Below are 25997 nucleotides of genomic sequence, written 5' to 3'. Positions count from 1 at the left end.
GCCTCAGGCGATGATCCACGGTCCGGTTCCTCCGGCAACGATTCACGGTCCAGAGCCTCCGGCGATGATCCACGGTCCGGTTCCACAGAAGCGGAGGGATCCGCGCATGGAGCGGGGGCTACGTCCCGAACTGGAGCCGCCACCGAGGGTAGATGCCCACCCGGACCCTCCCCTATAGGTTCAGGTTTGCGACCGGGAGTCTGCACCTTTCGAGGGGGGGGTACCGTCACGCCCTGACTTTAGAGATCCTTTTAATTCTCTATTTGGTAGGTCAGGGTGTGACTAGGGTGGGAAATCTATGTTTATATTTCTTTGTTGGCCGAGTATGGTTCCCAATAAGAGGCAGCTGTCTATCGTTGTCTCTGATTGGGGATCATACTTAGGCATCCCTTTTTCCCACCTTCAGTTGTGGAATCTTGTCTTTTTGTGTTGCATGTGTTGCACTCCTAGCTTTACATTCGTTGATTTGTTTATTGTTTTTGGTGGAACATTTAAAAAATGTAAGAAAATGTACACCTACCACGCTGCACCTTGGTCTTCATTTAACGACGGACGTTACAGATATAGGACATTTCATATCCCAATAACAATACATATCATGATATAGCACATTTAAATTGTTTATATAAAATGACCAGATGTAAAGGCATATTTCTTATTATATTTTGAAATATACTCATCAAATAAAAGGTACTTACTCATATTTGATTATTTCTCCTTTTATATTTAGAACCTTTGTGCAATTTTTCAATTAAGAATTTAACAAAATATGAAATATTAATGTATCCAACTATAGTTGCAAACAAAATAAATATAGGCCTAAAATATATAGATATTTTGGGGGGCTTGCCTGTTTTGCATGTTATTTTGGCATTAATACGTGTCACATACCAATGTGCATTTGGTACCTTGGGTCGAGTGTTAGCACCAACTCATGAACCCTCCATTTCTCGACCGTGTAAATTGGGGGAATGTCTTTGCAGATGTAAGTTGTAACGGGAGTTGTTATCTCCTTCCATCTTTGTGATTCTTTGCCATATGGTGTGACACGGGCAAAAGCCTCTTGCAACGTCTGAGTCAGGTTTGTTTTGAGCACTCGATTGTACTTTTTGGGGTCTCATTGGTAGACTCTCTCCGTACTGTTTCACATGATTCTTGTGTAGTTGGTAATAGAGGTTAGTGGTGTTTGAGCCTGTTGTCGGGACCAGCCTGCGGCATATTTTGCAGAGGACAGTTTTCTGGTCTGTGTCAGACTTTTCATACCCAAACCACGTCCATGCAACTGAAGTAGCCCCTCTTTTAGGTACGAGCTCCTTCTCTCCGTGCCCTGTGTCACGTTCACTCTCCTCCGTCTCTGTTTGTGTTGCAAATTTCCTTCCACACGGCACGTGTGATCTAAGATTGGGCGCAGCTGGAGACCCCAGAGTTCACTGAGAATGGGAGGAAAGACACACACACACAAAGGAAGTTTGTCTGTCCAGGGGACTCTCGCTGAGACTCCCTCTTTATCTAGTGGAAACAGGCTAGTTGTTTGTCCTCCGCCTTACTCCTCGCCTAGGCCACCCGGCCTAAGGATTCTTGGTGCTTATCTCACACTCTCCCTATTTCCCTTCAATAATAGCCTGGCGAAGACTTGCGGAGAGGTAATTAGGTAAAAGGTATCTTACTGACAAGCTGGACCGGACAGATAGCAGCCGAAGCTGGGAGCAGGGGAGATTGGATTCTGACAGGCGAGTCAGACGGTTTGTAGAGCAAGGAGAGAGAGGAATCATTTGTCTAAGGATGTTGAAAAACAATATGTCCACAATGTTTTTTAGTCCTAATAAGCCGTGCCCCTCATGTGTCTATTAAAGCCTACAGCCAAGCAGACAGAGGAGATGAGAGGAGAGTCGGTGGTCATTATAGAGACTGAGTACACAGAGTAAATCCTTGCTAGGCTTCATCTCTCATGTCTCCCACTAATTTATTCATCCCCTAGGTTCAGGACTCAGCCAGAGAACCAGTCTATGTCCAGAGAGATGCTTAAAGAGAGCAGGGTGTCAGCCGTCTGATAGGCATGTGTCTGTCTGGGGGTTAGATGGGATTGGTTGACTGTGGGAGATTACCTAAATGACTGTGGAAATTATCCTATGTGATGCTAAAGATTAGGGTTGGGCGATGTCTGGAAGGACAGATTGGTTATAACATAACATTGATTTGGTGCATAATATCATTCTTCTTAATTTAAATTGTTACAAAAGCCACAAACAATAGCATTACATGATTGTTAGGCCTGATTATGATTATGTTTTATCTAGTGTAGGCTGCAGAATGATTGTTATTTCATCTTGATTATCTGGGTAAGCGCATTTGCGACATTCCTTATTCCATTAGGCTACTGTTAAAAGACAGTTTCAGACTGTAAAAACATTTCACTTAGTAACTATAACCTGCCTTAGCTAAATCAGAAAAAAAACTATGGCTGTTGGGAAAGAAAAGCAGGTATTTTCCTGTTTAGCAGTTCTTCGTTTTCAGACCGAATGATGAAGGTGAGCCAGAAGACCTGAACCAAGTCACTTGCAGAATATGCTACAACATTTATCTGGGCAAAGGATGGACAAACTACAAACCTCCATCATCCTGCTGAGTTCGCTAATATGGGGGTGAACCTGTTCGTGTTCCTTGTTATGAGGAATGTTATGCAGATTTGTTTCATCTGATTGTATAGTTAAGATTTTGACAGGTCAATAGGCAAAAGGCAAAGCCTTTATTTGTTTTTAGGCAAAGCCAATGTTCCTTCAAGCGTTATAAAGAATGTTATAGGATAAATAATTTATCGTTTGTTTTATCTGATTGTTGTTGACTTTTATATAAATGCACAATTCGTAAGCTATTCAAAATAAAGTTTTTTGTTCCCGCTTATTGAAAGTGCTTCTGAGGGAGCATTTGCCAATTGCGCAATTCAAGGACATTAATAAACACTTTGACAATATTATACATATTAGTGTATAAGTATAATGTTTACTGCAACTTTTATTGATAGCAGCCTATATTATTGGCTGTTTTGTTTGCAAGGAGGGATTTTCTGATTGCACAATTTATTTTGCCCACACTCTGTCAAGTAAAGCAGTAACAAATCAGGTTTGTTTAAACTACCTATTTGATTAGTCTATCTTGCAATTGTTTGTTATTTCTCTCATTATTAAAACACTACGTTTTTATTTAGGCTATTCACAAACAAATTTCTGAGATTGAACTCCGTTAGGTCTATTGAGTCATTCAACGGTTGATCATGAAAGAGTAAACTAGGCCTAGGTCAACACGTCACATTCAAATCAAATGGGGATTAAGGGAGTAAAAGGGAAATTAAGATTATAAAACAATAACGCAGACATCAGATTGTCTGCTGCAAATGCCGGCCCATGATCATGTTAATGCCAATAGCTGGCTAAAAGCCATTTATCTAAATGCACTAGTTAGGGCAAAGCAAACTTTGGCTCTAATACAGGTTGCTATCAGTGGTGGTGTAGATCAGCATGTTGTTTGTGCAACGGCATGCTCTTTGTGATTAGGGTCCCCTGGGAAACACTGACCAAAACTTTGGTTCTAATCCTGTCATAACTCCTACCTGGCTTTTTCATTTGTTGTCATGCCAAACAACACCGACCGTAGAATTAGAATAATCATTATATTTATGTGATTCCAGCAGTTTACCCAAGTCTTTTGATCTATTATCGCAAGTCAATCTTTAAAAAAAATCTCAATTAGATTTTGGCCCATATCGTGCAACCCTACTAACAACCTGGTATATGCAAACATTTGGTGGCACAGAAAGAAAGGAAAAGGGATGTCTTCTTTAGGAGGTGTGCTTCAAAAGTAAGTAGGATTTATATAGGCCCAATGTAAGCTATATCAATGAAAACATCAATGAAAACATATTTTTCTGGTACTCCTAAATTTGATTTGGTGCTTTTAACTTTTCTAAGTTAGGAGTACCAGTGCAACAAATGAAAAGTTTTCATTGAAAGCCCTGTATATCGTAATGTTCTAGTCAGTACCATTCTTCAACAGGACACAGTGGCTTGTATTGTGTAGATGTTCAGTGTTGAAAACAAGGGGAATCCCAACTGTGTTAATCCTACAACACTGTCTGTGAGTAGGAACTCCTATTAAGCCTTTTGATATCTGATTGTTTTTTTGTTGTGCTGCAGGACAGTGGAATTATGACATTAACATGTAACATGTAAAACCCCACTGCTCACTATCACTCCTCCTGCCCTGATCTTTAGATTCTAGAGAGGATACCATAACAGCACTGTAGTTGACTGTACTTTTGCAGATAGCGGCTATTTTGAATAACTTGCAATGGTCGTGATATGTGCTTGTTTTACCTACTTTATTTGAGTGCATTGATTGTATGCCACTCTGGAGAAGACTCATCTGTTGAATGACTAAAATGTAATGCAAATGTTTGTTCCTCTAGGCCTCTCCTTTCCTCTGGTCTTCTGGACCGATGCTGTGACTGTGAGCCAGTCATTTTTTTACTTCCTCTCCCTGTTATGTGACTGTGACTCACTAGGCCCTAGTGGCTCCATTTGCCTTCCCCTGACAAACACACACACACACACACACGTGTGTGCCCACACACACACACGCGCAACCACACACATGCACCCGCGCCCACACACATATCCCCTGACTCTGGCATTCTTCTGATGAAATGGGACTCTTCTCTTCATGCTTCTGGTCTTTTTTCTATTTCCCCAGCCACAACTGTGTCCCAAGTCTTTCCCCCTTTCGTGTTCAGTCCTTCCTCTCTCTTTCTCTCTCTGGGTTCTGGAAAAGTGCCTTTGGAATGCTCTTTCAATCTGTATTTGAGTGCAAGAAGAGTGTAGCAGTGCAGACAAACCTACTGTAGCTCAGTCATTGTGGGCTTTGTGTGTTTGTAGCTCATAGTGGTTCTGTAATGGGATGCTATTGTTTTGGCATTGTAGCACTCTACTTTATACTATTGTACCTTATGTACTAGTATAATTTTTCCATAAGATAACTTCTATCAAGACTCCTGCGTCTATGTAGCTGCTTATTTCAAATCACACACTAATCACTACTTGAAATACTCAGTCACACACTCATGTTTTAGGATGCGGATTTCACTAGACACCAAACAGTTGTCTTACATGCTGACTATGCCATCGTGCGCATGTTGATTTTGTCCAGCCACACCAGACGCGATCAGGAAACACAGGTTGAAATATCAAAACAAACTCTGAACCAACTATATTAATTTGGGTACAGAACACGTTAAATATTCATGGACATTTAGCTAGCTAGCTTGCTGTTGCTAGCTAAATTGTCCTGGGATATAAACAGTGGGTTGTTATTTTATCTGAAATGTACATGGTTCTTTTTTTGCTGGATCTTTGTAGAATATTGATACATTTTCAGTCACACAAAATCATGTGTTCTCTACTCCATCAATGAATCCACCGATAAGTAATCTCTCCTTGTTCAGTCTTCTTCTTCTTCTGTGGATTTTATATGGTGTTTGGCAACCAACTTTAATGTGCATTACCACAACCGACTGGAGTGAGGACCTTGTTCATCTTTCAATCACCCCCGTGGGTATATGCTCCTAAAAACCAATGAGGAGATGGGAAAGGTGGGACTTGAAGCGCGGCAAGCGTCTAAAATAGTACCAATTTCTATTTTAGCGCCTGGCTACGCAGACGCGCACGAGCAGTTTGGATGAAATTATTGAATAACATGTACGTGTATATTTATTTTGCAACACTTATTGCATGCATTGCGTCAACATGTTACAAGAATGGATGGTTGTTAGTGATTAGCCTAATATTCATTCAAACTATTTAATTAAAACATGTTTGGTGTTGAGGGAAGCCATCGTCATTACCTTGGGATTGAGGTTTATGAATGGAAGTCAACGTATTATACTGAGAGGGAGCAGTTAAAACAGATTTATAGACCTGGAGCCAACTGGAGATTTGGGGTGCTTCCAAATGGCACACTCTTCCCTATATCGTGCACTACTGTTGACCAGAGCCCTCTACTCTAGGCCCTGGTCAAAACTGGTGAGCTTATAAAGGGAATAGGGTGCCATTTGGGACCCACACTTGGTGGATTGATGTGGATGACGTTATTCCCTATTTGCTGTTTCTGCCTTTTTTAGTGAATTATAGAGTGGCTTTTCCAAGATTTATACTGATTTGGGCCTGCCAAATGTTCTCCATAGAACACACACACAAACACACACCAGGGTTTCTGTTAGCCGGTAATTGCTGGCTTTTGGGCGATAAAATAAATTATAGCTGGCCAAATTGTCCAGGCCTGTCTCTCATACAACCCGATTCTCATTCCTTGAGCGTTGACTTACCTGCATGCTCTGCGCCTGCTGCTGAGTTGCAACTTTGGGACCTTATATTAACGGAAGAAGTTTGGAACCACTGAGACTCTTCTTCCTAGAGCTGGCCGCCTGTCCAAACTGAGCAATCTGGGGAGAAGGGCCTTGGTCAGGGAGGTGACCAAGCACCCAACGGTCACTCTGATCGAGCTGCAGAGTTCTTCTGTAGAAGATAGGAGAACCTTCCTGCAGCACTGCACCAATCAGGCCTTTGTGGTAGAGTGGCAGGGCAGAAGCCACTCCTCAGTAAAAGGCACGACAGCCCACTTGGAGTTTGTCAAAAGCACTTAAATCACGCTCAAACCATGAGAAACAAGATTCTCTTGTCTGATGAAACCAAGAGTGAATCCTTTGGCCTGAATGCCCAGCGTCATGTCTGGAGGAAACCTAGCACCATCCCTATGGTGAAGCATGGTGGTGGCAGCATCATGCTGGGGGGATATTTTTCAGCGCTAGGGACTGGGAGACTAGTCAGGATAGCGGTAAAGATTAATGGAGCAAAGTACAAAAATATCCTTGATGAAAACCTGCTCCAGAGCGCTCAGCACCACGGACTGAGGTGAGGGTTCACCATCCAACAGGACAACGGTCGTAAGCACACAGCCAAGACAATGCAGGAGTGGCTTTGGGAAAAGTCTCTGGATGTCCTTGAGTGGTCCAGCCAGAGCCCGGACTTGAACCCGATCGAATAAGTCTGGAAAGACCTGAAAATTGCTGTACAGCGACACTCCCCATCCAACCTGACAGAGCTTGAGAGGATCTGCAGAGAAGAATGGGAGAAACTACCTAAATACAGATATGCCAAGCTTGTAGATTGATACCCAAGAAGACTCAAGGCTGTAATCACTACCAAAAGTGCTTCAATAAAGTACTGAGTAAAAGATCTGAATACTTACGTAAATGTGATATTTCAGGTTCTTTTTCTTTACATTTCTTTTGTTTTTGCTTCGTCATTATGAGGTAATGTGTGTATAACTATTTAATACATTTTAGAATAAGGCTGTAATGTAACAAAGTGTGGAAAAAGTCAAGGTCTGAATACTTTCCTAATGCACTGTACTCAGCTATATGCCACTATATTTTTTAGTGGGGATTACGACCTACTCACTTCTTAACCTCTTGCTCCTACCTGACACGCAGGCGTCCCATCTAGACATCTGGAGATGCAAATGCGCTATGCTAAATGCAAATAGTACTAGTTAAAACTCAAACGTTCATTAAAATACACATGCAGGGTATTGAATTAAAGCTACACTCATTGTGAATCCAGGCAACAAGTCAGATTTTTAAAATGCTTTTCGGCGAAAGCATGAGAAGCTATTATCTGATAGCATGTAACACCACAAAAGACCCGCAGGGGACGTAAACGAAATAATTAGCATAGTCGGCGCTACACAAAACCGCACAAATAAAATATAAAACATTCATTACCTTTGACCATCTTTGTTGGCACTCCTAGATGTCCCATAATCACTATTGGGTCTTTTTTCCGATTAAATCGGTCCATATATAGCCTAGATATCGATCTATGAAGACTGTGTGATAAACTAAAAAAAATAGCGTCTTATAACGTCACGTCATTTTTTTTAATTAAAAAAGTTGACGATAAACTTTCACAAAACACTTCTAAATGCTTTTGTAATGCAACTTTAGGTATTAGTAAACGTTAATAAGCGATCAAATTGATCACGAGGCGATGTATATTCTATAGGGGTACGTCTGGAAATAATGTCCGGGTAAATTTCAACCAAAATATCCGGTCCGAGACCTGAAGAAATGGGCTGTCTCTTCTTCGTTTGACCAAGAAACAAAGCCTAGGCAAATGACAAGACTGTTGACACCGTGTGGAAGCTGTAGGAATTGCAATCTCGGCTCCAGTTAATTTGCTTTCCCATAGACAATTCATGCAAGTGGCGCATTGATATATTTTCCAATTTTCAGTGATCAGATTTTCCTGCGCTTTTCGATGAAACGCACGTTCTGTTATAGTCACAGCCGTGATTTAACCAGTTTTATAAACGTCTGAGTGTTTTCTATCCACACATACTAATCATATGCATATACTATATTCCTGGCATGAGCAGCAGGGCGCTGAAATGTTGTGCGATTTTTAACAGAATGTTCGAAAAAGTAGGGGGTAGGAGTAACAGGTTAAAAACCTCTTTGGGCTGCAATCCCGTTAACGGGATGATATGACAACAGCCAGTGAAAGTGCAGGGCACCAAATTCAAAACAACAGAAATCTGATAATTAAATTCCTCAAACAATGTATCTTATACCGTTTTAAAGGTCGTTTTGTTGTTAATCCCACCACAGTGTCCGATTTCAAATAGGCTTTACGGCGAAAGCACCACAAACAATTATGTTAGGTCACCACCAAACCACAATAAAAACAGCTATTTTCACAGCCAAAGAGAGAGAGGAGTCACAAAAAGCACAAATAGAGATCAAATTAATCACTAACCTTTGATGATCATCATCAGATGACACTCATAGGACTTTATGTTACACAATACATGTATGTTTTGTTTGATAAAGTTCATATTTATGAAAAAAATCAGAGTTTACATTGGCGCGTTACATTCACTAGTTCCAAAAACATCCAGTGATTTTGCATAGCCACATCGATTCAACAGAAATACTCATCATAAATGTAGATGATAATATACACATGGAATTATAGATATACCTCTCCTTAATGCAACCGCTGTGTCAGATTTTTTTTTTTTAATTTACGGAAAAACAAACCATGCAATAATCTGAGACGGTGCTCAGAACAATAGTCAAATTAGCCGCCATGTTGTAGTCAACAGAAACCAGATATTACATGATAAATGTTCCCTTACATTTGATGATCTTCATCAGAATACACTCCCAGGAATCCCAGGTCCACAATAAATGTTTGTTTTGTTTGTAATGTCCGTTATATATGCCCAAATACCTGCTTTTGTTAGCGCGTTTCGTATACATATCCAAACACTCGTTCTGGTCGAGCGTTACTTCGGGACAAAAAATTCAAAAAGTTATATTACAGGTCGGAGAAACGTTTCAAACTAAGTACAGAATCAATCATTAGGATGTTTTTATCATATATCTTGTATAAAGTTCCAACCGGAGAATTCCTTTGTTTCTTGAAGAGCAACGGAACGCAAGTGGATATCATGTGGAATGCGCATGACCAGAAAATGGCTGACTGCCAGACACCTGTTCATTCTGTTCTTATTCAGTCCCACGTCACAATAGAAGCCTCATTCAAATTTCTATAGACAGTTGACATCTAGTGGAATCCCTAGGAAGTGCAACTTCATTCATATCTCAAGGGGCTTTCAATGGGAACTGTGTTGAAAACCTACCAACCTCAGATTTCTCACTTCCTGTTTGGATTTCTCAGGTTTTCCTGCCATATGAGTTCTGTTATACTCACAGGCATAATTCAAACAGTTTTAGAAGCGTTAGAGAGTTTTCTATCCAATACTAATATAATAATATGCATATATTAGTAACTGGGACTGAGGAGCAGGCCGTTTACTCTGGGCACCTTTCATCCAAGCTACTCAATACTGCCCCTGCAGTCATAAGAAGTTAATTAATGCCCAGGATGCATATCAAAGTAGTTTAGTGGAGGTATACTCTGAATCAATTAATAAGGCTGATGAAACTGATCAGAATGTTTAGCTTAAAGGATAGGAAGCGCTTTCATTCACCAATGTAACAACACAGACATAATAACTTAGTTGTAGTCATTATCTGGTTACATATAAATCCAAACAGTTGCGTTTTGTGGTATTACATATTTGCTAACTTGTTTCCAGATGTTTTCTAAACTAGCCACCAAGCACTATTGCTCAATGCCATATGGAGGATCTATTATGTGCTACCGAGTTTGTATGCTATCTCGGTAGCTAGCTTAATTTGGCTAAGGTTAGCCACGCCTCATGTTCTTCACAGACTTTGTGGCTGTGTTATCTAGTGGGAACTCCAGCATGGCAGACTCTAGTGCCTTCTTGCCCATGAGCTCAAAACAAATGAGAAAATCATACCTGCTTACTCTGATTGTTTATTACCCCGTGGGTACTCCTTTTTGTTTTGTCAACTTTTGGCCTTTTCAACTTTTCAGCATGTTCTCTGTGAAGAAGGCTGTGGAAGTTTTGTAAACTTTTTCCACCTTGGCTAAGTGCTAGCGCACTAGCTGCCTGACATCTGGAATCTATCTATTTTGGATTTTACTCGCTATACAGCTATTGGATTTCCTTGACTCTCCCTCAGCCTGGAGAAGCACCCACCTCCTCCTTGCTATAGTAGCCTACTCAGCCTGCACTCTTAAAAGTTTTACCATCAGATGGACCCCAACCATCATTCTGTAAGTCTCTGCTCTCTCTTTGCTTTTGATCTGCGGTTATGTTTTAGTTGTGTTGTGTTCTATCTGGTCTCCAGTAGTTGGCCTCTAGCTTGCCAACCAAAACAGTGGTGGTTGGCTAGGCTAGCTAGCCTAAAAGCTTGTTGGCTAAATAGCTCATTTTAGCTGGCTGGCTAACATTCTTTGATTTTTGGTTTGATGGTGTTATGTATTTTGAAACTTTGGTTTACGTCAATGTACAGTGCCTTAAAACATCCTAATGGCTAGTGGAGCCCCTCGACAACATTCCGCTGAAAAGGCAGAGCTCGAAATTCAAAAATATGTTTGGGAAATATGTAACTTTCAGTCACAAGTGCAATACACCAAATTAAAGCTTAACTTCTTGTTTACCTGTTGCGATGAGCAATCCCTTATCCGGGAGTGTAATTATAGCCTCAAGCTCATTACCATAATGCAACGTTAACTATTCATGAAAATTGCAAATTAAATTAAATAAATATATTGGCTCTCAAGATTAGCCTTTTGTTAACAACACTGTCATCTCAGACTTTCAAAATATGCCTTTCAACCATAGCAAAACAAGCATTTGTGTAAGAGTATTGATAGCTAGCATAGCATTAAGCCTAGAATTCAGCAGGCAACATATTCACAAACACAAGAAAAGCATTCAAATAAAATAATTTACCTTTTAAGAACTTCAGATGTTTTCAATGAGGAGACTCTCAGTTAGATAGCAAATGCTCAGTTTTTCCAAAAATATTATTTGTGTAGGAGAAATCGCTCCGTTTTGTTCATCACGTTTGGCTGAGAAAAACCCCCGAAAATTCAGTCATCAAAACGCCGAACTTTTTTCCAAATTAACTCCATAATATCGACAGAAACATGGCAAACGTTGTTTAGAATCAATCCTCAAGGTGTTTTTCACACATCTATTCGATGATAAGTCATTCGTGGCAGTTTTGTTTCTCCTCTGAATCACATGGGAAAATACATGCAGCTGGAGATTACGCACCAATTTCGACAGAGGACACCAGGCGGACACCTGTAGTCTCTTATGGTCAATCTTCCAATGATATGCCTGCAAATACATCACAATGCTGCAGACACCTTGGGGAAACGACAGAAAGTGTAGGCTCGTTCCTGGCGCATTCACAGCCATTTAAAGAGACATTCGAACACAGCGCCTCAAATCTGGCTCACTTCCTGTTTGAAGTTTCATCTTGGTTTCGCCTGTAGCATTAGTTCTGTGGCACTCACAGACAATATCTTTGCAGTTTTAGAAACGTCAGAGTGTTTTCTTTCCAAAGCTGTCAATGATATGCATAGTCGAGCATCTTTTCGTGACAAAATATCTTGTTTAAAATGGGAATGTTTTTTTATCCATAAATTAAAAGAGCGCCCCCTATATCCAAGAAGTTAATCTACCCATCGTGTCCGATTTCAAAAAGGCTTTACAGCGAAAGCACACCATATGATTATGTTAGGTCAGAGCCTAGTCACAAAAACACACATAGCCATTTTCTAGCCAAAGAGGGGAGTCACAAAAAGCAGAAATAGAGATAAAATGAATCACTAACCTTTGATGATCTTCATCAGATGGCACTCATAGAACTTCATGTTACACAATACATGTATGTTTTGTTCGATAAAGTTCATATTTATATCCAAAAATCCCAGTTTACATTGGCGCTTTATTGTCAGTAATGTTGTGCCTCGAAAACATCCGGCGAATTTTCAGAGAGCCACATCAATTTACAGAAATACTCATAATAAACTTTGATAAAAGACAAGTATTATGCACAAAATTACAGATATGCTTCTCCTTAATGCAACCGCAGATTTACAAAAAGCTTTATGGAAAAAGCAAACCATGCAATAATCTGAGTACGACGCTCAGACACAAAAACAAGCCATGCAGATTCCCGCCATGTTGTGGAGTCAATAAAAGTCAGAAATAGCGTTGTAAATATTCACTTACCTTTGATGATCTTCATCAGAATGCACTCCCAGGTATCCCAGTTCCACAATAAATGTTTGTTTTGTTCGATAAAGTCCATCATTTATGTCCAAATACCTCCTTTTGTTAGCGCGTTTGGTAAACAAATCCAAACTCAAAACGTGAAAGTTCAGACGAAAAGTTCAAAAAGTTATATTACAGTTCTTAGAAACATGTCAAATGATGTATAGAGTCAAGCTTTAGGATGTTTTTAACGTAATTCTTCAATAATGTTCCAACTGGAGAATTCCTTTGTCTTTAGAATTGCAATGGAACGCAGGTCGCTCTCACGTGTGCGTGCCTGATCAGCTCATGCCACTCTGGCAGACCTCTGGTTGAATCAGCTCTCATTCTCCCCCACTTCACAGTAGATGCCTCAAGCAATGTTCTAAAGACTATTTACATCTTGTGGAAGCTGTAGAAAGTGCAATCTGACCCCATAGACACTGTATTTTCGATAGGCAATTAGTTGAAAAACTACAAACCTCAGATTTCCCACTTCCTGGTTGGATTTTTCTCAGCTTTTCACCTGCCATATGAGTTCTGTTATACTCACAGACATCATTCAAACAGTTTTAGAAACTTCAGAGTGTTTTCTACTAATAATATGCATATATTAGCATCTGGGACAGAGTAGCAGACAGTTTACTCTGGGCCCACTTTTCATCCGAACGTGAAAATGCTGCCCCCTATCCCAAACAGGATATTAAGAAAGTATTCATCCCATTGACTTATTCCCCCCAAAATTGTAGCTGACTGGTGGTAGCTATTCAGCAGCCTGATGATCTGGTGGTAGAAGCTATTGGCCAGTCTGTTCGTTTTAGCCATGATGCTCCTATACTGCCCGCGTCTGAGTCATGGAAGCAGTGACGACAGGCTGTGGCTCAGGTGGCTGAGGTCCCTGATGATCTTTAGAAACTTTTGGTTCAGTTTAGTGTGGTCTATTATACTGCAGGCCTATGATATGAGGCATTGCGCACCGGCTGACTCCGACAGTTGAACTTCAGGTGAGGAAGAATGGTTTAGGCCTAACAGAGTTAGTCCTATAATTGAACAATATAATGTTTATCTTTATAAAAATATTCTGATCTAAAGTTAATGAATTAGCCTCCTTCTGCCTATATTTGTATAGCAGATGTTGTAGCCTATCTGACAAGGATAAAGAACTGCATCTCTGAAATGCATTTCATATCTGGTGAGGATATTGAAATGCATTTCAGTGTTGCAGCATGCCACCGGCATATCTCTGTCTCTCTCCCTGGGGCTAAGCATAAGCTGTTTTTCCTTTATATATTTTTTTTTACATATGTGTCTTTGTACTTGAATGTTAGTAAAATGTAGCCTACATATTTGAGATTCAGAGAACGTGGTGTAGAAAACGGCTGAGGTAAACATAAGTACTGTGTCTAGCCTTTGATTTGGAGGTGAACTGGGTAAACTTCAGAAGACATAAGTGGGCTAGTTTGATTCTAACTCCAGTTTTCAATGTAAGTCTATACAATCCTATGCAAATATTATGCTAAAATCAAGGTAAAGATTCTAATAAATATGGAGGGATTTTTTTTTAAACTCTAGGCTGGTTTTGTCATGTTTTGTCATTTATTATCTTGTCTTGTCCCTGTGCTTCCCATTCTATTCGTTTCCCTCTGCTGGTCTTATTAGGTTCTTTCCCTTTTTCTATCCCTCTCTCTCCCCCTCCCTCTCTCACTCTCTCGCTCTCTCTTCTCTCTATCGTTCCGTTCCTGCTCCCAGCTGTTCCTATTCCCCTAATCAATCATTTAGTCTTCCCACACCTGTTCCCGATCCTTTCCCCTGATTAGAGTCCCTATTTCTTCCTTTGTGTTCCGTTCCTGTCCTGTCGGTTCCTTGTTTAGAATTCACCGTGCTGTGATTGTGTATCGCCCTGTCGTGTCGTGTTTTCCTCAGATGCTGCGTGGTGAGCAGGTGTCTGAGTCTGTCTGGTTCAAGTGCCTTCCCGAGGCAACCTGCTGTTCACCTGCTGTTCAAGATCGAGTCTCCAGTTTGTCCTCGTCATTTCGAGTGAAAGTTGTGTTTTTTTGATTGTATTTACTTTACTGGATTAAAGACTCTGTTTTCGCCAAGTCGCTTTTGGGTCCTCTTTCACCTGCATGACAGAAGGAACCGACCAAGGAATGGACCCAGCGACTTCAGACGCTCGTTACACTGCCGTCGAGATCCAAGGAGCCATGCTCGGCAGACACGAGCAGGAATTGTCTGCTGCTCGCCATGCCGTGGAGAACCTGGCCGCTCAGGTTTCCGACCTCTCTGGACAGTTCCAGAGTCTACGTCTCGTGCCACCTGTTACTTCCTGGCCTGCCGAGCCTCCAGAACCTAGGGTTAATAACCCACCTTGCTACTCCGGGCAGCCCACTGAGTGCCGCTCCTTTCTCACGCAGTGTGAGATTGTGTTCTCTCTCCAACCCAACACATACTCTAGAGAGAGAGCTCGGGTTGCTTACGTCATTTCACTCCTTACTGGCCGGGCTCGAGAATGGGGCACAGCTATCTGGGAGGCAAGGGCTGATTGCTCTAACAAGTTCCAGAACTTTAAAGAGGAGATGATTCGGGTTTTTGACCGTTCAGTTTTTGGTAGGGAGGCTTCTAGGGCCCTGGCTTCCTTATGCCAAGGTGAACGGTCCATAACGGATTATTCTATTGAGTTTCGCACTCTTGCTGCCTCTAGTGAGTGGAACGAGCCGGCGCTGCTCGCTCGTTTTCTGGAGGGACTCCACGCAGTGGTTAAGGATGAGATTCTCTCCCGGGAGGTTCCTTCAGATGTGGACTCTTTGATTGCTCTCGCCATCCGCATAGAACGACGGGTAGATCTTCGTCACCGGGCTCGTGGAAGAGAGCTCGCATCAACGGTGTTTCCCTGCTCCGCATCGCACCCATCTCCTCCTCTGGCTCAGAGACTGAGCCCATGCAGCTGGGAGGGATTCGCATCTCGACTAAGGAGAGGGAACGGAGGATCACCAACCGCCTGTGCCTCTATTGCGGAGTTGCTGGACATTTTGTTAATTCATGTCCAGTAAAAGCCAGAGCTCATCTGTAAGCGGAGGGCTACAGGTGAGCGCAACTACTCAAGTCTCTCCATCAAAATCCTGTACTACTTTGTCGGTCCATCTACGCTGGACCGGTTCGGGTGCTACATGTAGTGCCTTGATAGACTCTGGGGCTGAGGGTTGTTTCATGGACGAAGCATGGGTTCGGAAACATGACATTCCTTTCAGAGAGTTAGAGAAGCCTACGCCCATGTTCGCCTTAGATGGTAGTCATCTTCCCAGTATCAGATTTGAGACACTACCTTTAACCCTCACAGTATCTGGTAACCACAATGAGACTATTTCTTTTTTGATTTTCCGTTCACCGTTTACACCTGTTGTTTTGGGTCATCCCTGGCTAGTATGTCATAATCCTTCTATTAATTGGTCTAGTAATTCTATCCTATCCTGGAACGTTTCTTGTCATGTGAAGTGTTTAATGTCTGCCATCCCTCCCGTTTCTTCTGTCCCTACTTCTCAGGAGGAACCTGGCGATTTGACAGGAGTGCCGGAGGAATATCATGATCTGCGCACGGTCTTCAGTCGGTCCCGAGCCAACTCCCTTCCTCCTCACCGGTCGTATGATTGTAGTATTGATCTCCTTCCGGGGACCACTCCTCCTCGGGGTAGACTATACTCTCTGTCGGCTCCCGAACGTAAGGCTCTCGAGGATTATTTGTCTGTGTCTCTTGACGCCGGTACCATAGTGCCTTCTTCCTCTCCGGCCGGGGCGGGGTTCTTTTTGTTAAGAAGAAGGACGGTACTCTGCGCCCCTGCGTGGATTATCGAGGGCTGAATGACATAACGGTTAAGAATCGTTATCCGCTTCCCCTTATGTCATCAGCCTTCGAGATTCTGCAGGGAGCCAGGTGCTTTACTAAGTTGGACCTTCGTAACGCTTACCATCTCGTGCGCATCAGAGAGGGGGACGAGTGGAAAACGGTGTTTAACACTCCGTTAGGGCATTTTGAGTACCGGGTTCTGCCGTTCGGTCTCGCCAATGCGCCAGCTGTTTTTCAGGCATTAGTTAATGATGTTCTGAGAGACATGCTGAACATCTTTGTTTTTGTCTATCTTGACGATATCCTGATTTTTTCTCCGTCACTCGAGATTCATGTTCAGCACGTTCGACGTGTCCTACAGCGCCTTTTAGAGAATTGTCTCTACGTAAAGGCTGAGAAGTGCTCTTTTCATGTCTCCTCCGTTACTTTTCTCGGTTCCGTTATTTCCGCTGAAGGCATTCAGATGGATTCCGCTAAGGTCCAAGCTGTCAGTGATTGGCCCGTTCCAAGGTCACGTGTCGAGTTGCAGCGCTTTTTAGGTTTCGCTAATTTCTATCGGCGTTTCATTCGTAATTTCGGTCAAGTTGCTGCCCCTCTCACAGCTCTTACTTCTGTCAAGACGTGTTTTAAGTGGTCCGGTTCCGCCCAGGGAGCTTTTGATCTTCTAAAAGAACGTTTTACGTCCGCTCCTATCCTCGTTACTCCTGACGTCACTAGACAATTCATTGTCGAGGTTGACGCTTCAGAGGTAGGCGTGGGAGCCATTCTATCCCAGCGCTTCCAGTCTGACGATAAGGTTCATCCTTGCGCTTATTTTTCTCATCGCCTGTCGCCATCTGAGCGCAACTATGATGTGGGTAACCGTGAACTGCTCGCCATCCGCTTAGCCCTAGGCGAATGGCGACAGTGGTTGGAGGGGGCGACCGTTCCTTTTGTCGTTTGGACAGACCATAAGAACCTTGAGTACATCCGTTCTGCCAAACGACTTAATGCCCGTCAAGCTCGTTGGGCGTTGTTTTTCGCTCGCTTCGAGTTTGTGATTTCTTACCGTCCGGGTAGCAAGAACACCAAGCCTGATGCCTTATCCCGTCTGTTTAGTTCTTCTGTGGCTTCTACTGATCCCGAGGGGATTCTTCCTTATGGGCGTGTTGTCGGGTTAACAGTCTGGGGAATTGAAAGACAGGTTAAGCAAGCACTCACGCACACTGCGTCGCCGCGCGCTTGTCCTAGTAACCTCCTTTTCGTTCCTGTTTCCACTCGTCTGGCTGTTCTTCAGTGGGCTCACTCTGCCAAGTTAGCTGGTCATCCCGGTGTTCGAGGCACTCTTGCGTCTATTCGCCAGCGCTTTTGGTGGCCGACTCAGGAGCGTGACACGCGCCGTTTCGTGGCTGCTTGTTCGGACTGCGCGCAGACTAAGTCGGGTAACTCTCCTCCTGCCGGTCGTCTCAGACCGCTCCCCATTCCTTCTCGACCATGGTCTCACATCGCCCTAGACTTCATTACCGGTCTGCCTTTGTCTGCGGGGAAGACTGTGATTCTTACGGTTGTCGATAGGTTCTCTAAGGCGGCACATTTCATTCCCCTCGCTAAACTTCCTTCCGCTAAGGAGACGGCACAAATCATTATCGAGAATGTATTCAGAATTCATGGCCTTCCGTTAGACGCCGTTTCAGACAGAGGCCCGCAATTCACGTCACAGTTTTGGAGGGAGTTCTGTCGTTTGATTGGTGCGTCCGTCAGTCTCTCTTCCGGGTTTCATCCCCAGTCTAACGGTCAAGCAGAGAGGGCCAATCAGACGATTGGTCGCATACTACGCAGCCTTTCTTTCAGAAACCCTGTGTCTTGGGCAGAACAGCTCCCCTGGGCAGAATACGCTCACAATTCGCTTCCTTCGTCTGCTACCGGGTTATCTCCGTTTCAGAGTAGTCTGGGTTACCAGCCTCCTCTGTTCTCATCCCAGCTTGCCGAGTCCAGCGTTCCCTCCGCTCAAGCGTTTGTCCAACGTTGTGAGCGCACCTGGAGGAGGGTGAGGTCTGCACTTTGCCGTTACAGGGCACAGACTGTGAGAGCCGCCAATAAACGCAGGATTAAGAGTCCAAGGTATTGTTGCGGCCAGAGAGTGTGGCTTTCCACTCGCAACCTTCCTCTTACGACAGCTTCTCGTAAGTTGACTCCGCGGTTCATTGGTCCGTTCCGTGTCTCCCAGGTCGTCAATCCTGTCGCTGTGCGACTGCTTCTTCCGCGACATCTTCGTCGCGTCCATCCTGTCTTCCATGTCTCCTGTGTCAAGCCCTTTCTTCGCACCCCCGTTCGTCTTCCCTCCCCCTCCCGTCCTTGTCGAGAGCGCACCTATTTACAAGGTACATAAGATCATGGACATGCGTTCTCGGGGACGGGGTCACCAATACTTAGTGGATTGGGAGGGTTACGGTCCTGAGGAGAGGAGTTGGGTTCCGTCTCGGGACGTGCTGGACCGTTCACTCATTGATGATTTCCTCCGTTGCCGCCAGGATTCCTCCTCGAGTGCGCCAGGAGGCGCTCGGTGAGTGGGGGGTACTGTCATGTTTTGTCATTTATTATCTTGTCTTGTCCCTGTGCTTCCCATTCTATTAGTTTCCCTCTGCTGGTCTTATTAGGTTCTTTCCCTTTTTCTATCCCTCTCTCTCCCCTCCCTCTCTCACTCTCTCGCTCTCTCTTCTCTCTATCGTTCCGTTCCTGCTCCCAGCTGTTCCTATTCCCCTAATCAATCATTTAGTCTTCCCACACCTGTTCCCGATCCTTTCCCCTGATTAGAGTCCCTATTTCTTCCTTTGTGTTCCGTTCCTGTCCTGTCGGTTCCTTGTTTAGAATTCACCGTGCTGTGATTGTGTATCGCCCTGTCGTGTCGTGTTTTCCTCAGATGCTGCGTGGTGAGCAGGTGTCTGAGTCTGTCTGGTTCAAGTGCCTTCCCGAGGCAACCTGCTGTTCACCTGCTGTTCAAGATCGAGTCTCCAGTTTGTCCTCGTCATTTCGAGTGAAAGTTGTGTTTTTTTGATTGTATTTACTTTACTGGATTAAAGACTCTGTTTTCGCCAAGTCGCTTTTGGGTCCTCTTTCACCTGCATGACAGGTTTTCTTTCTTTCTCTCCATCTTTGTCTCTTTCTCTACCTCCCAATCTTCTTCTTCTTCAACTTCTTTCATTCGTCTCTTTCTCTCTGAACTCCACACACAGCCTTAGTTCCCTGTAGGTCTTCTGTAAGTAACAATAATATCACACTACCTCCCGCAGGTTGACCTTCATCACTGGCCTATTAGATTCACAGGTTTCCTTCCAGCCTTCCTCCCAATCTCCCCACCTCCGTTTCTGCCTTCCTCCATGGCATCACAGTGCATCCGGGGGACTGATAAATGTTTGATTGTTTGATTGAAATATCCCCTAGTGGTTCATAGACTCTACCTGGGGAGCTGGACCAGCTAATGAGCCCTCCACTGCTGATATCAGTAGGATCACAATCCTCCCTTCCTGAGACAGAATGGAGATGGTTTTACGCATATACAAAATAGCCTAATAACATGAGCTGGGGAAAAAGAAGGTCCAATATGCAGAGAAAAATGTCCACTTACACCCAGGAGGTAGTCTTGTGTTGCTCTTCTTCTACTTCTTCTTGAGGGCACACAGAACACACTGGATTATTGGTACGATAGTGGATTTCTGTCACATTGCTTCAGGACTGTAGTGTTCTGGTACAGAGCATTTACCTTTCACACTCAAACTATTAGACAGCATAGGTTTTACAGACTTTTTTTTGCTGAAGCCACTGAAGCGCTCTTAGTTGCATCCTTGAGCGATCCAGGTCACTCACGCAGTGTGAAGACAGTCCAGTGACGATGGTTCCTGTACATCTTTCTTTTTTTCTCATCCCTTTAATAGAGAGAATGTAGAGAAGGATACAGTAAGTAAGAGCTTAACATAATTTCTACCCCCAGGGCTCTAACCACTGCTGCCATGGGAGCATAGGTCTACGTGGTCCAGAGTCTAGAGCAGGACTGGGCAATTATTTTCCATGGAGGGTCACATTAGAATATATTTTTGTCATCGCGGGCCAGAATCATATTACAGGATTATACATAAAATGTTTGACTGTTGACAGATATCTACTGTAAATTACATCCAGATATGCTTCTTATTTTGCTTTTTTAACATGCACAGAAATAAACCACATTCATCTTCTCCTTTTCTGAGGTATTTTCATTATTAAACATGCAATGAACTATACGGAGGTAAAAAATTACACTGCATTCAGCACCACGGACAAAACTCTTGTTAACGGGTATGCATAAAAACACAATGAGCGAGAGCTCAACATTACATTTAAACTACTCAATCAGTGTGAGGAGTGAAGTCTCTGATGGGCATTGACAAGAGCAGTGAAGTCAGGTATAGTTTCTGGCGTCGCTATGCACAGGATTGCTGAGAGGTGAGAGTCAGTAAGAGATGATCTGTGCCTTGACGTGTTAAATGTCATCACTGAAAATGTCTGTTCACATACATAGGTTGACCCAAACAGTACAAATATCTTCTGAGAATGACTCCTAATCTTTGGAAAATGTTGTTCCTCGAGAGATGCATAGAACCTCGTCAGTGACATTGTTTTGAATAGTTCTCCAATCACTGCATCAGACTGAAGATATATAACCTCAAGTTGCAGGTCAGTGGGAGAGTTATCCACATTGAAGGTGAAAGGAGAGGAAACTAACAGCATGTCTTTTTCCAACACTTTGAAATCTTCAAAACAATGAGAAAACTCACCCGTTCAAAGCACGCAGCAGCAATGTATACTTCTCCCGCTGGTCATCTGATAGGGAACAGACTAGTAGTGTCGGAAGGTGGGTTAGATTGTTGGCTTCTACTTGGTGGGTCAGGAGGAGTGATTTTCCCTTGAAGGCTTTGACAAGGCTGTACATTTGATGTGCAAAAAGGCCCTTCCCTTGTAGTTTGGAATTCAGTTCATTCATGAGGGCCATGATGTCCACTGGGAAGGAAAAATCAGCCAACTATTCTTTTATCTTGCATTTGAGGGAAATGCACATATTTTCCTTTCATTTGCAAAAACTCTGCAATCTCCGACTTCAGGTCCCGCACCCTTTTAAGCACCTTCCCCAAACTCAGCCATCTCACGTTTGTGTGGTAGGGGAGATCTGCATGACCCAACTCTGTCTCTTCCAACAGTGAGACAAACTCCCTGTGGGTTAAAGATTTTGCTCTTATCAAATTTACAACTTTAGTGACTGTATCCACAACATGGTTCATTTTCAGAGCACCTCCTGATGAATGATGCAATGCAGGAAAATAATTTCAGCCACTTGATCTTGTATCCTTTTCAAAAGGCCAATGGTTTTTCCTGTCAAGTTTGGTTACCCATCAGTGGTCACACTGGATAACTTTTCAAAACTCAGTCCCAGCTTTGCCACACACTTATTAACCTCCTCCAACAAATCTTTCCCTGTGATTGTGCTCTTCATTGACTGCACTCTGTAATTTCAAAGTCTGGGGTTATGCCTCGTAAGAATATCAACAACTGTGCCGCGTCACCTGCATCACTGCTCTCATCCAGGGCCAAGGAGAAATAGGTGAAATCCTTTACCTTGTCTTTCAACGGTTGTTCCATGTTCTCTGCGATGTCCTCAACATGCCGTGTCACTGTTCGTCTTGACAGGGAAACATTTTCAAACAGCTCTTTCTTGTCGGGGCAAAGTATTGCTGCAGATCAATTAAACATTCTTTAATGAATCACCCTCAGCGAATGGCTTGCAATGTTTAGCAATTTTGTGGGACAGTACATAGCTAGCTCTCGCAATTCTGTTGTTTGCTGAATGCAGTTTTATGAAAACTCCTTTCTGCCTTTGCAACTGAGAAAGCAACTCTTTTGATGCACTTGCCCTATGCTCAGAAGACATATTGTTATATTTCTATGCATGCTTCATCTGGAAGTGTCGGGACAAGTTTTACTCTTTCAAGACAGCGATGCTCTCTTTGCACACTAAGCACACAGCATTCCCTGATTCCCTGTCCACTCTTGCTGGAACATCCTACATTCATTGTCTACTTTCCTTTTCTTTGAAAAACTATTTTTTTGCGCAATTTCTAGCCAGATACTATTTGTAACTTTGATATGTGTGTCAGCCTGTCAGTCACTGTCTGTCCTCGTGCGGTTGTTATTTATACGTGCCTTCAAAATAAATGTCCCACAAGCCGTTGGAGTTAAATCATTACATAAAGGCAAGTATTCATTTGAACAACAAATGTATTTTTCAAAACTTTACCATCGCAAACTCTTTATGTGATCTGAGCATGATTCCGCGGGCCGTATTGAATCAGGTAGCGGGCCGCATACGGCCCCTGGGCCGGCCTTTACCCAGGTCTGTAGTAGATCATATAAATAAAATATGTTTTTTAATTTGTAACATTGTGTGTTGATTTCAGAGGTGGCACCACAGGTCCCAGAATGGTGGGGTGGAAATTGTTTTCCTGGGGCCCAGGGAGGCTAACCTAACCAGGGAAAACTATGGGTATGACAATAATAAATCAGCTGTAAAAAAAAGTTTTATATGGGCTATGATGGGACTGTATTGAATCAGGTCGCGGGCCGCATACGACCCACGGGCCGGCCTTTGCCCAAGCCTGGTCTAGAGCATTGCCACTCAAGCAGACTCAAATCAAATCAAATTTATTTATATAGCCCTTCGTACATCAGCTGATATCTCAAAGTGCTGTACAGAATCCCAGCCTAAAATCCCAAACAGCAAGCAATGCAGGTGTAGAAGCACGGTGGCTAGGAAAAACTCCCTAGAAAGGCCAAAACCTAGGAAGAAACCTAGAGAGGAACCAGGCTATGTGGGGTGGCCAGTCTTCTTCTGGCTGTGCCGGGTGGAGATTATAATATAATAATAATATAACAGAACATGGCCAAGATGTTCAAATGTTCATAAATGACCAGCATGGTACAATAATAATAAGGCAGAACAGTTGAACGGCCAGGTGGACTGGGGACAGCAAGGAGTCATCATGTCAGGTAGTCCTGAGGCATGGTCCTAGGGCTCAGGTCCTCCGAGAGAGAGAAAGAAAGAGAAAAAGAGAGAATTAGTGAGAGCACACTTAAATTCACACAGGACACAGAATAGGACAGGAGAAGTACTCCAGATATAACAAACTGACCCTAGCCCCCCGACACATAAACTACTGCAGCACAAATACTGGAGGCTGAGACAGGACTCTGACACTTTTCTGGGCTCCGTTATTTACTTAACAAATTAGGAATATTCCAAATGTGCACTTTTAAGTTATAACAATTTTAATCAAAATACAGCTGAAGGCAGAAGTCAAAGATCAAACACCAAACATACAACTGATGTCTCTCCTGAGTTCTGCAAAATAGAAAAAGTCCAAATTGCTTTTAATATGCTTGCAGTCAACCCCTAGTGATGTAACTGCCTAAGTCGACATCTTCTATTCATGAGACCAAGCCCATGCATACAGTTGAAGGCGGAAGTTTACCTTAGACAAATACATTTAAACTCAGTTTTTCACAATTCCTGACATTTAAACCTAGTACAAATTCCCTTATTATTATCCCTTATTATTGTAAGAATGTGAAATGTCAGAATAATAGTAGGGAGAATGATTTATTTCAGTTTTTATTTACTTCATCACATTCCCAGTGGGTCAGAAGTACACATACACACAATTATTATTTTGGTAGCATTGCCTTTAAATTGTTTAACTTCGTTCAAATGGTTCGTGTAGCCTTCCATAACCTTCTCATAGATTTGCCAAATGGAGGGCGAGGGAGAGCTGTGTACGCCTCTCTGTGTGAGGAGTAATGGTAGTCTAGAGTTTTTTCCCCCTCTGTTTGCACATGTAACATGCTGGGAGAAATGAGGTAAAACATATTTAAGTTTCCCTGCATTGAATTCCCCGGCCACTAGGAGCGCTACCTCTGTTTGAGCATTTTCTTGTTATCCTATTGCCTTATATAGCTCATTGAGTGTGGTCTTAGTGCCAGCATCTGTTAGTGGTGGTATATAGACAGCTACGAAAAATAGTGTGGTCTACAGCTTATCATGAGGCGGCAGCGTAGCCTAGTGGTTAGAGCGTTGGACTAGTAACCGGAAGGTTGGGAGTTCAAACCCCCGAGCTGACAAGGTACAAATCTGTCGTTCTGCCCCTGAACAGGCAGTTAACCCACTGTTCCCAGGCTGTCATTGAAAATAAGAATGTGTTCTTAACTGACTTGCCTGGTTAAATAAAGGTAAAATAAATAAATAAATAAAAATGAGATACTCTACCTTAGGTGAGCAAAACCTCAAGACTTCCTTAATATTAGATTTCGTGCACCAGCTGTTATTGACAAATAGACAGACTGTCTTACCGGAGGCAGCTGTTCTATGTTTCCGATTCACAGAAAATCCAGCCAGCTCTATGTTATCCATGCCGTCATTCAGCCACGACTCAGTGAAACATAAGATATTACAGTTGTTAATATCCTGTTTGTAGGATGGTCTTGATCAGAGCTCATCCAGTTTATTATCCAATGACTGCACGTTGGCTTATAGGACTGATGGTAGAGGCGGATTACCCACTCGCCGTCAAATTCTTACAAGGCACCCCAACCTACGTCCCCAATATCTCTGTCTTTTCTTCATGCGAATGACAGGGATTTGAGCCTTGTCTGGTGTCTGAAGTAAATGATTTTGCTTCAGACTCGTTAAAGAAAAGATGGTGGTTGTTGAATGTCTTGAGAACCTATGTACCTATTAGACCACTCCAGTCTACGTCTCTGCGGGTAACCTTGTCTGCACACTCTCTACTGTTTTCTGTACATTTTACTCTTCACTTCACTACTTTTAAATGCAATGTCATATCAGACTGCCTAATAGGCCCGATGTTTAAACAGAAGATTAAATCTACATGATGTAGATGGTTGTATTTACTGTACACCCAGGGACAGATGATTACAGAGCAAGGCTGAAGTAAAGAGAAAGTTGCCTCATGATTTTTTTATGTCGCTTTATAAAAGATTTAGCCCACCGCCACTTTAAAAGTGTGCTGCTCCAGGCTTTAGTGTTTGTGCGCTAAAATAGTCTTAGAGTACAGCCTTCTCTGTCCTCTGGGTACTGAGCAGGTCAATGTGTGTCTGTACAGCCTTCTACAGAGGAATAACAAGTCAGTATGTGTCTGTGTAGTTTTACTACAGAGAAAGACCATGATTTCAATGTACAGTTAATAGAGGTGCAATGTGTTCTAGTTCATTCTGTGGTATAGACCTACAAGTACTACTGTCAGTGGCTCTGTTATTTAGTAGTATTCCATTTCTCTCCACTTTCAGAAGAAACAATTGTCACATACACCAGATAGTTGTT

General features: G+C 42.9%; 1 protein-coding gene across 5 annotated transcripts in view; it reads left to right on the top strand.

Annotated features, from left to right (window-relative positions):
• The window catches only part of LOC124005007 (tetraspanin-18-like), a 141514-nt gene that overhangs the window by 19268 nt on the left and 96249 nt on the right, over nt 1–25997 (top strand). Inside the window, exon 2 of one of the 5 annotated variants that reach the window (XM_046313852.1) lies at nt 4463–4503. The exons of the other annotated variants lie outside the window; for them this stretch is intronic. The gene's annotated coding sequence lies outside the window, so the exon portion shown is untranslated. The remainder of the gene's footprint in view (nt 1–4462; nt 4504–25997) is intronic. 5 annotated transcript variants of the gene reach the window in all.

Source organism: Oncorhynchus gorbuscha, linkage group LG02 (genome assembly GCF_021184085.1).
Source record: "Oncorhynchus gorbuscha isolate QuinsamMale2020 ecotype Even-year linkage group LG02, OgorEven_v1.0, whole genome shotgun sequence".
Classification (NCBI taxonomy): Eukaryota; Metazoa; Chordata; class Actinopteri; order Salmoniformes; family Salmonidae; genus Oncorhynchus; species Oncorhynchus gorbuscha.
This window is presented reverse-complemented; position numbering and strand designations above follow the sequence as displayed.